The following is a 16,904-nucleotide window of genomic DNA, read 5'->3' on the forward strand; positions in this document are numbered from 1 at the left end:
ACTGTCTTAAATTGGAAGTACTTCAATTTAATGATGGTTTAGCACTTATTTAGTGAAATTTAATGCTATACTTGCATTTAAGTTGCATTCTCCCCTTTCTTCTTATTTCTTTTTATTCCTCCTAGATGGGATTAGGGTAGGCCCTAAGGGCGCATTTGGCTGTTGGAATTTGCAATTCCAGCATTGGTCTAAAATCCAAAATTCATCAGAAACCAGATTTTTTATTCTGGATTTGTTATTTCAGGCCTATTTGAATCACCTAGAATTTGATTGGGGAGATCTTTTATTCCATTCGGCTCTACAAAACTAAAATTGGAATTTGAGTTGAAATTGAAATTTGAATAGCAAATATACATGAATTCCCACAATCAACAGACAAAGAGTTGAATAAAAAGCCTTTGTTCTATAAAACTCTCTCCCACCAAGGTTGTTATTGCCTTCCTCAACACATTGTTCTGAAGCATACTGCAGAAAGATCATAAATACACCACATTGCATTCAGCAAACACAAAAGTAACTATGTTTTAGTTCCAAGAGCCAACAATTTTTATTATTCACAATGTACTCCATACGAAGTAAAGGTTGGCCACCGAAAATGTATTGATATGACAATTTCTTATCCATATGTTTCGATCATCAAACACATGTTTGTTTTTTGGGTAACCTACACCAAAGAGTTCTTTTGATGAACAAACCCTCACTGAAAAGCCTACAAAAAAGAATTTTTGCGGATAGTTGTTGCACGCGTCCAATCACGCAAAGGCACAAACAACCAAGCCTACTAGTATGTGTACCAGGAAGAAGACGAGCAAGGGATAGGCATGTTGCTCACCAAGGATTTGATGGCCATAGCCGTTGAAGCGCTGAAATCCAATATCACAGCTGTAGGTTTGCTTCTTCCAATTGCAATTTGATTTTCTAGCACCAAATGTGAAATGTTTATAAAATGTAGTAAGGGGAAATTGGAAATTGAATTACCAATTCCAATAACATCTCTTGAGGTGGAATATCAGATTCTCATTTTGGGTGTAAAATGGGAATATGGATTCCAATTCCCAAATTTGATTTGGCACACCCAAACTAAGAATTAGAAATTTTAGGAATTACCAGATTCTTATTCTAGTTCAATTCCCACAAACAAACATTCCCTAATAGATCCTCCTTGGCATTCATATTTCATGGTGCAAAGTTTGACGTAGAACCTATCCACTTGGGTCCTCCCTTTCCTTCTTTCAATCATTTGGAATCTCTTTTCCACACCAAAACTAGATTTTCTTGAGATTTGCACTTGATTTCCCAAAACTGAGACCTGTTATGGGACCGAAACGGAATCCCGAGGGTTTATGGACCTAGAAATTAGGGACAGTGCATCCCTAACGATGTAGTGTGTCCCTAATCAAAACCCATTTTTGGGTCCCCTTCTTAGGTTCCATGTGGTTGCTTTGAGGCATGAATTGTGTTTGGTCGACTGACAGGAAAAAGTTTATTCTGAGCCCTTTATAAGCTTTATAAGCTTATCCATTTGTTTCATTTTGTGTCCATCACATCCGTGAATCCAAGCATCCATCCATCATTTGCACACATAAGCACTCAAGCCTTCAAGCACTTAAGCATTTGAGTGTTCAAGCATTCAAACCATCTTCAAGTACATTCAAGGAGATCCTTTTGCAAATCATTGGAGAGGAGATCTCTTGCATTCAAGGTGCTTCCAAGGAGCTTCAAGGAGTTCACTTGGGGGCTTCATCATCTCTTCAATGTTCATGCCACAACCTTTCAAGATTTAGCTTCCTTCATTGGTGATAGTGGAGTTTTTCATCAAGGGAGGGCTTCTATGTTCATCCTTCTACATTCACATCCTCATGATCCATTCAATTGGTAAAGTGACCATATTGTGTTTGATTTGAGATATCCTACTAGTGTAAGGTGAATTTGTGCATTTACTTTGCATTTTGAACTTTATTTCAATTTCAAGGTTGATTTCTAAATAGGGGTTTGACCAAGGAAAAACTTTCATCAACAAAACAAAACCCTTTCCCTCGCACGTTGTGGATCTCTGAAGGAAAGGAAAAGCATAGATCTGAAAACCCTTTTTAGAGAACTTCATAGATTCAAAAATTGTCTCTCAATCGGACATTGAAGATCGGGGATGCAATGTGACTCTGACAGGTCAACCCTAATCCTCTAAATCAACCCTAATTAGGAGCTTAAAGATTTATGGGTTTTTAAGATTTCACTGTTTCAAATTTGGAACTAGATTTTCTCGTTGTTCGGAGTTGCATAGAAATCAGAAAATCAGATCCAATATTCCATCTCACCATTCAAAGTAAGTCATTTAATTGCTTTCTTCAATTCAGCACATCTACTTTTCATTGTTTTAATATTAATTACATTCATAACTCTTGCTACATTAGGGTTTTAAGGGGGCTTTGCATCCTTCCTCTAATTCTATAATCATTAGATCCTTGTTTGCATTGGTGCTCCATCTTTTGGCATGCACAAATCTTCTTAGATCTAATTAAGAGTTGGAATTGAAAGGATCGATCTCCTTAACTCCCCTTTGAGGTGTAGGGTTGTGAAACTCTTGAAATGTGAAGTAATTGAGACCTTTTGTGATTGCTTCACATGTCACTCTACACATGTTGTACCAAAGATAGTATTTAATCCTCCTAGCTTTCACCCATGACACACTTAGTGGCAACAAAGAGGACAAGTTAGGTACTAGATATGAGACTGGTAGATTTGAGAGCACACATGGTGGGACCCCACATCATCTGCATTACCATTTCATAGGGCATTATTAAAGCAACCCCTATTGGATTCTTGGTCACAACTTTTGTGCAGGAGACACAATTACAACTTGACCACAGGAGACAACACCTGTGGTATAGGATGGTAGTAATGGATAAAGAGGGAGGAGACATGAGTGTAGAGACATTTACCCTATTGATTAAATTTCAGATGGAGGTGGATGATAGTCTACCACCCTTAACCACGTTATTGATGGGACAACAGGTTGATGGGGAGAGTGGGGAGGTACCGTCAATGACGCAGATAGAGCCAGAGATTGTTTAAGTAGAAGGGAGAAGCCAACATAGGATCACTCCTTCCAATAAGGAAGTAGTGATGAGAGCCATCTACGGTGGTGAACTAGGGAGCTCCATTTTTGGATTTAGAGCGTCGGTGGAACAATTCCTAGGTAAAATGGAGGCCATGGAAGTAGCCACACAAGGTGTGGCAAACCTCCCTCGAGATTCAGACACAAGGCTAGTTACCATTGCGGCAAAGACACTCCTTAGATTCATGGAAGATGAGTGTAAAAGAGGATTCACAGATTGTCTCATAGCCCATGGATGGCCAGAGACTGATATGCCAAAGATGCTAGAAGCATTGGGCAAGACGCACATTCTCATAAGGCAGGTAGGAATGATAAGTACTCTCTTTGAGATAGAGCAGACCTTCCGAGCCACATTCCTACAGCTACAACGGATGAAAAGGGAAACAAAAAAGGTAGAGGAGGGGCATACTGAGATTAGAGCAAGTGACAACTTTGCAGGAGAGTTTGGAGGAGTTGGAGAACGAGATAGCACAAAAAAGGATAGGAACAACTAGTAGCCACATTAGCAACACTAGAAAAACACTTAGAAGGGTTTGATCGATTCTTTGAGACTACAAAGGCAATGCAAGAAAAACAGATGTCTGACATCCTCAATTTAGCAAGTTTCAAGAGTGTGGGTATGTTAGCTCAACATCTCGACCCTTGCAAGTTGACTCTTCAATTTGAGGGCCTCTCTTTGTTCGACCTACTATTTATAGTCAAGTAGGAAGATGGATTTCTATTTTAAGTAGTTGTAACATGTTAAAAATTGCATACTAATTTAATGAATTGGAAATATCTAAAAATAACATTTCTTTTCAAGGTAACATGAAAGACTGTTATAACTACATATGCATGGATTATCGTTTCCTTTCCATTCATACATAAAAAATTAAAGAAATAACTGAATTAATTGCTTTTAATCCAAATAAAGAGAAATTAATCATACAATCTAACTATAATACTTAACTGAAAATGCAAAGCATAAAGTAAAAGTACCTGAATTTCAAATGTTTGCAATAGACCTTGACCTTGAGTTGTGCAAACCCTTGTTATTAGAGGAGAGGAGAAGCATTGTCATTGGCTTAACCTCCCAACCATAGACCCTTAAATATCCCCACACAATCTCTACTGAGAAAAGCCCTCCTTACCATGGGAATTAGGCTTGGGGCACCATTGTGTAGCCACTCTGCATCTTGGTGTCAGGGCGTTGGCTAAACAACTAGCTAGGCTTAGGATACCTTCCATACACCTATTTGCTAATTGTTAGCAACACTGACCTCCAGTGATCACAATAGCAAGCATGCAACTAACCTACCTTGGTGAAAGACTTGTGAGGACACTAGGTACCCAATCACCCACTGCCTACACTAAGGACTATCATGAGCTGACACGGGTTTTTAAACAAATCATATTACTTGCTCGAGTTACATCATGATGATTCTTTTTCTTTTATCGTGCAAGAATAAACCATAATTTAATGATTGTCATTTCACACCCTTCATCTTGACCAGTTTGGTGTTCCTGGATGATTCACTAGTTGGATGTAGGAACAATTGTAATCACAACCAATGTATCTTTCGAACTGGCATTGAATTATATAGGAAGTTTAAATGTTAAAGCATTTATATGCACAACCAATACATCTATCATTTTGGTGTTGGCATATTAAAAGACATATGAATGTTAAAGCATTTGTATGCATAGCCAATACATTTGTCATTCCAGCATTGGCATTATAAAAGAGATCTGAATCTTAAAACATTTATATGCACAGCCAATACATCTGCCATTCTAATGTCGGCATTATAAAAGAAAAAAATGAATCTAAAACAAATACCATTCTTGATTTATAATGTGCAGTTTCTTATCTCAGGGAATATATTTCAAATATCCCTATATAAGTCACACTCTAGAACTATTCATGATTCTGAAAGAGAATTTCTTAAATGAGAAATGCCACACTTCTAGAACATTGTTACGATGTGTGCATAAAGAGAACATCAGTTCATATCATGATCAATTCTAATCAGCATTACATAAACTTTCCAAGCGGCATCAGCTATGCCTCACTATATCATTGAAAATGTAAACATAAGCTAACAGTGATGATATCATGACTTGAATGGTGGTCGTCCTTGCATGGCCTGAACAATTCTTGAATGATGCTCGGAATGCCCAACACCAAAGGCCATGGAAGCAAGGAGATAACGATCGGCTGCTGCCTCTCTGATTAGGCACCGTAACATTTATTACCATTGATTCAACGCTTGTATAAGGTGTGTATAAAGCTCGCAAGTATAATTATGAAGCAAGAATGAGAGTGAGATAAAAAAAGTAATTATGTTTGTAGTGGTATGCTTTTGCCAGAGATGAGAATGTTGTATATACTCAATGAGCTTTCGCACCAAAGACTTATCCTTCTCGGCTATATGCTTAGTTACGAGCAAGATTGCAAAGGTGGCAAGGAGTTACAAGACAAAAGGCCATTGGTTCAATGTGGAAAAGAAATATTAAAGGGGCCACCAAATTAATATAAGGCTGATGAAAAAGAGGTAGAGAAATATGGCCGATCAGGTTGATTAATAAACTATTGCCTAAGAATAAAATTTTACTCATGCAATAACTTAATATAACAATATCATACCCCTCCTACCTATACTTGTGTATGTATGTACACACATATATATGTGTGATATTATAACAACGTATCTAGTGTATATCTCTTATATCAAGTGGATGTCTACATAAGTCTTATTATAATTCATATATATATATATATGGTATTGTTGTATTAAGGCATTGCAAAAATCACATGAAGGTCTGAGATCATCCAATTCATAAGGTAACATATTTTAATTAAATGTTCACTGATCTCCTTTTAATAATTCATAATTATTGACTGGGTAGCTCATGGTATTCCCTAGTATACTCTTGCTTTCCTAGACGTTTTAGCCATGAGCCTTCATGGTTAGAACCCATACCTGTCAACTCATAGGTGAAGTGGTGTCCCTTGCCCAATTCCTTTATTGGCAATGCTTCCCCCGCCCTTCGATGTACTCCTGCAAGAAGAAATTCTCCAAAATATTCATATTCCTCAAATAATCATAATTACTATTACAAGTTATTGATCATAAAACATCATAATGGCTAACTACCATTTCACTTCTCATGAATGAATAACCAACTTTCCAATATTTCTATATAGTAATATAATAACACCATAACAAATAATTAACATGTCATCTTTACATGACATTATAACAATTAACCCTCTTATCATTTCACACGATCATAACTAATTTTAACTATCAACTGACTTCACATGAAAACTCATCAGCTATATGAGCAAATTTTAAATTAGGCAAAGTTTGGGATGTAACAGTAGTGCTTAGTGGTGATGCCTAGAGCCCATGCTGTCTCAGTATTTCATTGAGCTTTGATAATAAGATGCATAATGGAGGTTATTTAATAAGTTTGGCTTGATTAAACAACTTTATGACTTTATTGTTCTAATTGAATGGTGTGTTGAAGAAGACTCTTTAGTAAAAAATGTGCACAAGAAGACTCTGGCCATTGAGTTGTAAAGGAGTTATTATATTATTTAAAAGTTGAATATGCTTCCAAATGCAAAATTATAATTTGTGTGGAAAGTGTGATGAGGACATCTCTTAAGTGAAGGGTGTGAGCAATAAGCTTTAGCCATTGGACATTTTGGTGAAGCTTTGAGTTAAAAAGTTATTAAGTACAACTCCTTGCAAAAGGTTTGATCAGACTTGAGCATTTGATAATTTTAAGTTGTGTCATTTTTCAAGGGTTTGAGAAGTTTGAGATGAAGAAATTGTGAATTTCTTTCAAATTTTGATAGCACTTTGAATTGGTTTCAAATGCCAATGAATTGTGCTTTATCTGCTGTTGGGAATCAATTATTGTTCTACATAACTTGCTTTTGGTGAAGGAAATTTAAGGTGAGGGTTTGAAGATTGTATAATCTGCAGAAATTGTTAATATTTGCAGAGAATTTAGCTCTTTGACTCAGCATCTACATGTTGGTGAATTATGCATATTGGCGTCATTATTCAGCATCTGGTTTGGGACTTGGGCATAGGGTTTGAGGAAGGAATTCCAGTGTTTCATCTGAAGTTTAAATACAGAGGTTTGTGGTTTAGTGCTAAAGTCACATAGCAAAAAAAATTATGGGCTGCAATCATCTTCCTTAAGGCAGCATCGACATTGGAGTCCAAATTAGGAATTCTCAGCATCCACGTTCTTGGTTATGTGTTTGGATTTGTGGCATTTGCAATCTATTGCAGCCATTGTGCATTTGGGCTTATTTTGGAGCAGTATACTTGGTCAACAGACACAAGATTTCATCCAGCATATGCAAATAAAGTTGTGCATAAATCTGATAGATGGAAGTGCATAAATTTGTTTTTTTATTGCACTGATTAAGTTTGAGACCTTGCAAATTACTTTCCTATGCCTTGTATTTCTTTCTTTCAATATTCTGAAAAAGCAAATAAAAAACACATAAATTGCAAAAACACAAAAAAATATGAACTTCCAAAATACAAAAAAGAATTCTACAACATAGATTCAGAGTGAGCTAGCAGGGCTCATTATAAGATGGTTGTAGACTATGGTTTGAAGCTCCATCATCAGCAGCTTCTGCACTTGACATCCTCCACCGCTCCAGGGACGTCACTTCACCTTCATAGTATTTTGGTTTCTATCATTTAGAAGATGACAAATTTGGCAGCCACAATGTTGGCTTGCCTAGCTCCTTTTGGGAGACCGCAAGTTGGAACTGCAGAGAATATCCATGGAGAGGACTTGGATTAGGAATTGTAGAAAAGGAGAAAGATATTGTCAATCTTACGAGAACACATGAACATGATTGGTGCAGGGGCACCCAAGCAAGGAAATGATCAAGTGAAGACATCAAACATACATGAGGGTTCAAAGACCTTAGTAAGGGTCAATTGGAATGTTTTAAGACCAATCATGGCCATATGTAATGATCAAATTGATAGCATATGTATAAATCCTAAAGTTCTTGATAAGAACCTTAGGATAAAAATGATGTAAGGGGGGCCAATAGTGCGGCCATATAAGATTAAAATAAATAAAAAGGGTCTTAGATAGGTTAGACTTACCGTTGGGAACATTCATATGAAATTTCAATAAGTTTTTAATAGAATAGAACATGAAAATGTAATTTGGAAATTCAAATTTTTGAATTCCAATAGTTAGGAGGATTTTGGAGGGAAAGTTGATTTGGGTTAATAAAACTATTGTTAAGGACCCAAAACTGAATGAGATTGGTTGGGGAGGTCATTTTACACATTATATATTATGGTCAGGGCATGAGACTCAAAGAAGTACATATTCGAAGCCATATTGTACGGACTGGTTGCAAGGAAAGCAATAAAAATCTCTATTTTGCTATTTCCATATGGTTTTGTGATTGAAACTTCATTTCTTATTATGTATATGACTTAAGAACATCATTTAATATCTGTAATTCATCTTTGAATGTTCTAGTACCATTATTCTTGGCATTCATACCTAGGTTGTTGATTGGATTAAGGGATTTTGCACTAGTTTTGAACAAATTTTGGTTTCTTTCATGAAATGAGGATCATTCCATAGATGTAAGACCCTGATCCCCATGGAATGATCAATCCATAACATGTATTATGTCATGCTAATGTAATTTTACAAGAAGGTTGAAGATTTGCAGGTGTACACCATTGTGAAGATTGGGAAAAGGGCACAAAAGTGGTGCCATAGGTATAGCAGCAGAGAAACTAGCCAAAGGAGGTCATGGTTTTGTGTAAAATAGTAAATGTACTCATCATATACATGATTTAGGATCAAAGAACAGGTCCTAGAGGCTAGAAGTGATTTCTTAGTTGGATTTGAAGAGGCCCTAGGTTTTTGGCTCAATTTGGTGAGGGTTTCATACAAAGCGTATATGGGAAGTTGCTGGGTTGAAACCAATTGAAAAATCTTTAGTTTAGGATCATATTAAGATATTGTACCAAGTTGTAGGGTTGGGGGATAAGTGTTCCATATAGTTCTTTTGTAAATGATGGGATTTTATGCTTAAAAACTAAGTTATTAATTTGGATGCGGATTCTGAAGTGGATTCCGGAAGCAAATACGAGATGGTGGGATTTTTTATTTATTTTTGGATGCGGATGTAGGAGGAAATGTGTATATATATATTATATAATATATGCAAAGAAATGCAAGAAATATACAAAAATAAATCATTTAATAGTGTGACTGTGAATCTATGACACTTAACCCTCTAGAAAAATTCAAGATATTTCAAAATTCATATGATATATCAATATGTTCTTGTCCAACATTAGCATTTAGTCTTAGACAATAAGTTCAAATAGGCCATGTTCAAGATTCCAACAAAATAAAAACATAGTCTAAGTTAATGATTGAAGATTCAATCAACTTGCATCAGACTCTGACTCTGAATCATAGGGATTCACAAGAAAATCCACATTCTCATCATTATCTCTAATTGCTGAAAGATCATTTGAACCTAACATGGTTCCACTAATGCTAGATGCACCACATGCCATGCTATCATTGTCACCGTCTTTGAGTGTAATAAGATCATGAAGTGTTGCATCCAAATCTGCACACTTAGGGTCTACATCCCAAAGCTTTGTTGCCGCTTCCTTGTAATGATCATTCTTACGTGACAAAAGATGCAAGTTGGTGCGGACAAAGACCAAGTCCTTAGCGTTCTTGGAGCCCAATCGGTTGCGCTTCACTGAATGGATAAAGGAGTATGTACTCTAATTCCTTTAGGCAACAGAAGAACTAGCAACCTAGATAGTTGTCACAAAACATACAAATGAAAAGCAAATTAATTTCAAAGAATGTGTGAAACACTAAATTCTAGAATGCAAGTGTAAACATAAAAGTTTAAAACAAATTTACAAAACAAAATAAAAAACTTACTTGTGATAGGACCTTGATTGCAAGAGGTTGAAGATGCTTGAAAGGTTGATCATACATGTACCACCATGTGATAGCTCCCACTCTATTTTGGTTCTTTAGTGCAAATGGAGAATGCCTTAACTCTGAAGCAAACAACCCAAATTCTTCCTTCACTTTTTCATGCATTTCGTCCAGTGGGAAGAGTCTTATAAGAGCTTTGTGGCACCCCTCAGCAACCTCCTCATCCGCAAATGCTGCAACTCTACCCGACATACCAACTACCTCCTCACTATAGTACCTAGGAGATAGGGCATATACACGGAGGTGCAATGGGGTAGTTATCTTATTCCAACAATGGTGGATAATTGCTTGCACTTGTTTGCATAAGACTTCGCATTGTGTGGGGTCACTCTCGTGCTTGTATAGAATGTTTTACCTTCTCAACCAAGGTGTCCATGCTATCATACACATCCCCTAAGCAAGGTGTATCTGTATTAGCAAAACGGAGCATAGTCATGATGGGCTCGGTGAAATCCAATACATATGCCACGCGATCCCACCAACTCTCATTCAAGATCAAATCCTTGATCCTTTGTGCTCTTTCTAAATTTGAGATCTTCCATATGCCCCATTGCTTACCAATGACCATTTGGCCCAATGCATCTTTTACCTTGAGGAGTCGTCACATAACAATTGTATGAGATGCAAAATGGGTCTTGTTGGGTGGGTATTTTGCAACCAACAATTTTGGGTAAAAATTTAGTCACAAAATAGGATGACCAACCATAGCGTGTGAAATAGAGTCTCCTACCTTAAAGGGATGGCTCCCCCTTCTCACCGTTTCTCGGATCAACTCAAGGTAAGCAAGAAGTCGAGAGATTTTATAAAATGGGTGTTACCAATATTCTTTTTTCTTATCTTTCAAGAAAGAATCCACTTACTTGTGGAGCGAGTAATGGGCAGGGTGAATCTCTAATTACACTTGTATCCAAAGCTAGAAACAATGATACCGATAAACCTTCACTAACTCAAAGGCTAGTTGAAAATGTACTGATTTGGCTCTAAGTCCGGTTGTACTTCTATATGGAAAAGCTTTACAATTAGGGCACAAAGACTCCTAAAAGTAAGAAAAACTTAACTATTTTGCGAATTAAGAATGAAAATATAAGCTACAGTCAAAGCTTCTAGCTATACACTTCCACAATTTCTCCTGGTCAAAGCTCTGGCTCCAATTGCTTCTTAACTCTTTTCTATTCAATTCACGAAATACAATCATCAAGAACACAAGATAACATGAATCAAAGATAACTTAAATGAATTATAGACAAAATTTATAACTCATGCAAGTAACAATCTCACTTAATCAAAGTTAAGTCTCAAATGCTCCTTTGTATTTACTTTCTCTCAAAATAGTGTATACACAAACAAAGTTCTACTGGCACAATTTCTCCAGAGCTCTCTTGCATAAAGATGATGATTTTACAATGTGGGGCCACTCCTTTATATAGGGATAGGAGTTGAGAAAAAAGTGGAGGAAAAAGTGGGGGCAACTCAACCAACTTTGACCTAGTGTAACTACGGGAGAAAATAAAGGGTTACATGCAATTGCACATGCAACTCGCATTACATCCTTTTACATGCATATAACTCCCATTACATGTGATTACACTTTTTCATGTAATGCATCCTTTAAATTTACTAACATGAAATAAAAACAAAAACAACAATCTTAAATATTGTTTCTCAGTGCCTTGAATTTGACAATGATGTCACGCACTGTGGGAAGATCAACAACTCACTGCATTTGCATATGTTGTTTGTACAACTTTGGAATTTTCTGCCATAGTGCCCAACAAGTGTTTCTTCGAGGATTTATACAAGACACTTGTTCATTTTGTACGAACTAAAGTTTTCAGAATCTACATCAACATCGATCCTGATTGTATATTCTAAGTTTACTCTTTCTACTGCAATGAGATTACCAGATTCATCAATAACATGGCATTCCGTCTGTTCCAAATCACAAGCAACGCTTGCTTCAACTGCTTGACAATCTCCAAAGGCCGCTTGCAACTTTGTGATCAGCTTCCTTAATGTTTCCTTTTTGTAACCAATGAGTCCTTGATATTTGAAGAACATTTCACATGACAGCAGAATGTCACATGAGATAAGGCATCCAAATCAAATCTTACTATTTCATCCCAATCATTAAGGATTTCCTTCAAGTTATCCGCTTCTTGAGTCAAAGAAGAAATTAAGTTTCACTCTATTTCATTCATCTCTTTGACACGCCTAAGGACTGCAAATGTCTCCGTGATGGCTCGAACTCCTTCAAAAATGATTTCATGTATCCAAGACTTGGTGGCTTCAATCAGCTATCTCTCCTTAAATGTTTGAGACATAACAACACTCTGAGAAGTTTGTTTCTGAATGACCTTGTTCAGATGAGAGACCTCTTGTTTTAGTTGGTTTTTTTTTCCTATAGTTCATGATTGCTTTTTGATACATTAGCCAATGCATCTTGAGCATCTTGCAAACAACTCAAATGTGATTGCTTTCCAATTTCAACTTTAGTAGACTTTTAATTAGAACGAGTAAGTTCTTCAATAGGTTTGTCCACTAGGGGCTTAGCAACTTCAACAAATTTGGTTTTATCTGAATCAACCAAAATCCTTGAAACAATCTTGTCTTTCAAAGATTTGGATTTGGTCTTCTTAATAGGGAGATCATCCGGAGGAACAACCACTTTTCTTCTCTTCGTTGTTATTTTTCTCAACCATGCAGGTAGGTTGAAATCTTTATCCATATAAGCAGATACAGTGGAGATCATTGACATTGATCCTAATTGTATTTCCGTTGTAATAGAATAAGATTTTGTCTGCACAACTGAAAGCATAGGAATATGCTGAGAAGACTCCATCATGAAAAGCTCAAACCCTGTCAACGATGTATCAAGTTGGGAAACTTCACCACTTGTAAGAGTTGGAAAATCCTCAAACACATTTGCTAAATGCTCATATTGTTCATTTCCAGGGATGCGAGGAGCAGCATAGGAAATAGGAAGAGTCATGGTATTAACTTACTAGACTGAAATGGAAGGAGTAAAAATAGTGGAAAATGAATCCACATCGTCATCTACTTCATACAGAAAAGGCTCTTCATGTATAGACGGTGCACAAGCTTGTTCAGGCTTTGGAGGAGATATGATCGTGATTTTCCTTTCTTCATTTGAATCTTCTTTATCAAATTTTGTTTCCAATTCTTCTTCTGATTCTTCCTTTGATTCTTGAATTCGTTCAGACATTTGAGATGATTTAGCTCTTTTTCCACCCTTCAATTTGAATTTGAGGGAACCCTTAGCATCAGCAGATAAGGCACCATCTTTTCCTGTGATTTCCGGTTGTGACTTCCTACTAGGAGGACCAAAACTTTCACAATCCAAGCCCATCTTAGGATTTATTCTTTTAAGGCCTTTATTTTTCAACCATTTATTGGTGTTTACCAAAATGGATTGAAATCTGTCCATGGTAGACGTACCTTCCTTTTGTTGTCACTGGATAGGAAAAGGGCACTTCTAATCAAAGTCGGCTTGATGAAACTCCGGATCAAGGATGTTACCATTAGCTTCAACTTGGAAATCTAAAGGGATCTCCAACATGTTAAGATCAATTATCTGCTGCAAGGTTAATCTGCAGTAGTACATCTTCATGATGTCAAGCTCTACCCTCATATCAATCCAGATGTCCTCATTGCGATGAATATAAGTGTAAGCTCTTTTCATTTGAGAATTCATCTCTCGGCAATCAAAGTCAAATTTGGCCTTGAACTTCTTCAAGCTGATCAACTGCAACTTTGCTTCCATGTTCTTTGCTTTAGGTACAGAAATGATCGAATAGTTGCCAATAGCCAAATGTTTAGTTGAGGAAATGTCGAAACAAGGCCTATGCATAGCATGTTGATCACTCTACACGTCCATGAGCTGTCTAGCTAACTCCATCAAAATGATTCGATCTATAGCATACCTAGGTAAGGTATACAGCTTGCCTTTGAAAGATCCAACTCTCAAGTATGTGAAAGTGGGAAATTGAATGAAAATACAGACGTATTGGTTCACCTTCTCCCATGCCGCATCAGATACTCTTTTGATAGAGAACTGTTTATTGAATAAGCATTAGAAATTCCCAAAGAAAGCATGTTGGATTCTTCTATAATGAAATTTACTATTTGCCAAAGTGATTTGGTCATAGTAATTCCAAATAGGGATCTAATGATGATCTCCCTTGGCAGAAAGACGAGAAAGATCCCATGGCAAAAGCAATGTAAACAAGATAAAAATTCATGTAGAAGGGCATTGATGTTCCCGCATGGCCTATTTGCTGGCAAAGTGCAGTGTTGATGAGCTCTCCTCAAAAGATGTGTTCTTTGTTCTTCATGATTTGAAACATGAACTTATACATCCATGGCTCGAAATCAGTAGAATCTTTAAGGCCGCAAATTTACAGAGAAGGATGATGAGATCCTTATATTCTTGTTTAAAGTTAGACCTATGAACAGTCTTTGGCCATCTGGAGAAGTTGCTTCTTTTATTGTCTAACCAGTAAAGATTGACATACTTCTGATAATCACCCTTTTGCCCATTCTAGCATGCCAAAGATGATTTTTTGGTCAATTCTGCACATTCTGCTTTATGTGGTACCTTGAAGATTTGTTCAATTACTTTAGGATCAATGCTAATGATAACCTTGCCGTCAGTGTCTTTGATAGTCTTTGTGTTTGGAGTAAACCATTGTGCACATCTGAGAATGAAATTTGGCTGTATGGCCGCCATAGGAAATTTAGACACCAAGTGAATGTTACTTCTCTTGATATGCTTCATTTCATGACTAGCTGGAGCTTCAACTCTTTGCAAAAAATCAGCCACGTCCACATAACCAATCTTTGTGTTCATCACGTTATCCAGAATAGATATGACTAATGAGGGAGTTGCATGAGCCAACTCTTTATCATACTAATATTTCATGAGCCAACTCTTTATCATATTAATATTTCATTTTGCTTTTGGATTTTTATTGTGAGGACATTTCTTGTGTTTGTATTGCAACACAAAAATCCCAAAACATAAATACATCATCAGATGAAATTGCCATACAAATTGATTTGTGATCAACAAAGATTTGCAAACAAAATGGAGACTTGGTAGATCCAACGAAATGATCTCAAAGAAATTATATGCATATGCAATAGATGAAAATGAAATGAACGGAAAGCGGAATGAAGTGTTATGAAAGTGAAAATATGAAAGATGGAATGAAATGACAATGTGTGAAGGTGGAATGCATGCAAATGAAGATTGTTAATTTCAAAAGTGACTTGGGGTTTTCAAGGCATTATTGCATGAAAAATGAGTACATGTAAGTGCAACATGTAACGGGAGATGAAAGGTGAGATGAGATGAAAATGCAGGTGGAGGATGCACTTCACATGCAAGTGCGAATGGAAAAAAGCGAAAATATGTATTTGCTCATTGAGGTGCAAATGCATATGGAGGGATGGAACTAGAAAATGGAAGAGGGATAATGAGTTTTATAGTCACTTTTGGTGAAAAGGGGAAGTCAAAGTACCTGGGAGATGAAAATGACATCTTTTTGACTTTTCAAAAAGTGACTTCTAATCACAATCGGACCAATTAAATGTAAGGCATTTCGTGTAATCGCGTCATGCAAATAGATGTGAAAAGTAAAATGAGTGAAAATGGAAACGGAAAATGAGATTATATACATGTTCGGATGGTGAATGAGATGGAAAACATATAATCGCATTTGTCGGATGAGAGGTGAGGTGTTGTGACATTGAAATGGAATGTGGAACGTGATGATGCTTTCACATGAAGTGAAGCAACAAGTGACTTCTCCAAAGTGGAAAAAACCAGCAAGCAAACACAAAACACAAAAGCACAAAGAAAAATGTACCTTTGGAAAGCGACTCAAACATGCCAAGATGCATAACACTTCAACACTCAAATTCGAAATTGGAACTTCGGAAATAACAAAAAACATGAAAGTGAACAAACTCTTCATTTTTAAAGGAAAAATGCACTTTTTATGGCATAGATCTCAACAAGTGGCAATCATCAAGCAATTATGTGCATAAAATCAGCAAGATAAGCACAAATTAAATGGCAAGAATGAAGAAGTCCACTGACATGAAGATTAAGTGCCAAAAATGAAGGAGAAAGATGCTCCAATGTTGAAAAATTCTCCAAAAATGTCCGAATCTTTCAACCTTTTACAAATTCGAATGGGAAAGGGCAGCAATCAAGGAATAGTTGTTAAAAGATGCCAAAATGTGCCCTAAGATTGCTCCAATATCCAACGTTTTGAACTACATGTGCTTGGGATGTTTTTAGCAAAAAACATTTTTCACCATGGTGCATGAGCAAATCGATTTGGTGTTTAAATCTCAAATCATGCACCAACATGTAATGCAAACACCAAATAAAGCCAAATCGACTTGGATTGGAGCAAAAACATGGATAAAAAATGGAGTTATTTGCAGATTTCTTCAAAAACATGCCTTGGATTGGAGCTTTCAAAAACGTTTTTGAGCTTGTTAGATCCATTTTGAATGCAAGAAAACTCATTGCCCATCAAAAACGCCTCAAATGGAAAAGATTTCATGTAAATCCATCAAGAAAATCTCCATTTATGATCAGAATCGGGTTCTTGGAGGGCAAAGACATGCATTTCTTCAAAATCAGACTTTTTGGAGGCCAATACATATATTAAAACATGTCTCAAGCTAAAATCAAACCTTTTGTGGTCAATAGCATATTTTAAAATGT

The 16,904-nt window shown here is 36.5% G+C and overlaps 2 protein-coding genes across 5 annotated transcripts in view; one reads left to right on the forward strand and one right to left on the reverse strand.

Annotated features, from left to right (window-relative positions):
- Positions 1 to 16,904, forward strand: part of LOC149565404 (uncharacterized) — a 137,040-nt gene that overhangs the window by 104,242 nt on the left and 15,894 nt on the right. The gene's annotated exons all lie outside the window — the stretch shown is intronic.
- The window catches only part of LOC149565405 (uncharacterized), a 106,645-nt gene that overhangs the window by 73,344 nt on the left and 16,397 nt on the right, over positions 1 to 16,904 (reverse strand). For both annotated transcript variants that reach the window (XM_089818915.1, XM_089818914.1), the window contains exon 3: positions 6,079 to 6,156. The gene's annotated coding sequence lies outside the window, so the exon portion shown is untranslated. The remainder of the gene's footprint in view (positions 1 to 6,078; positions 6,157 to 16,904) is intronic.

This window comes from Cupressus sempervirens, chromosome 3 (genome assembly GCF_028749045.1).
Source record: "Cupressus sempervirens isolate cs-2001-9-10 chromosome 3, ASM2874904v1, whole genome shotgun sequence".
Lineage (NCBI taxonomy): Eukaryota > Viridiplantae > Streptophyta > Pinopsida > Cupressales > Cupressaceae > Cupressus > Cupressus sempervirens.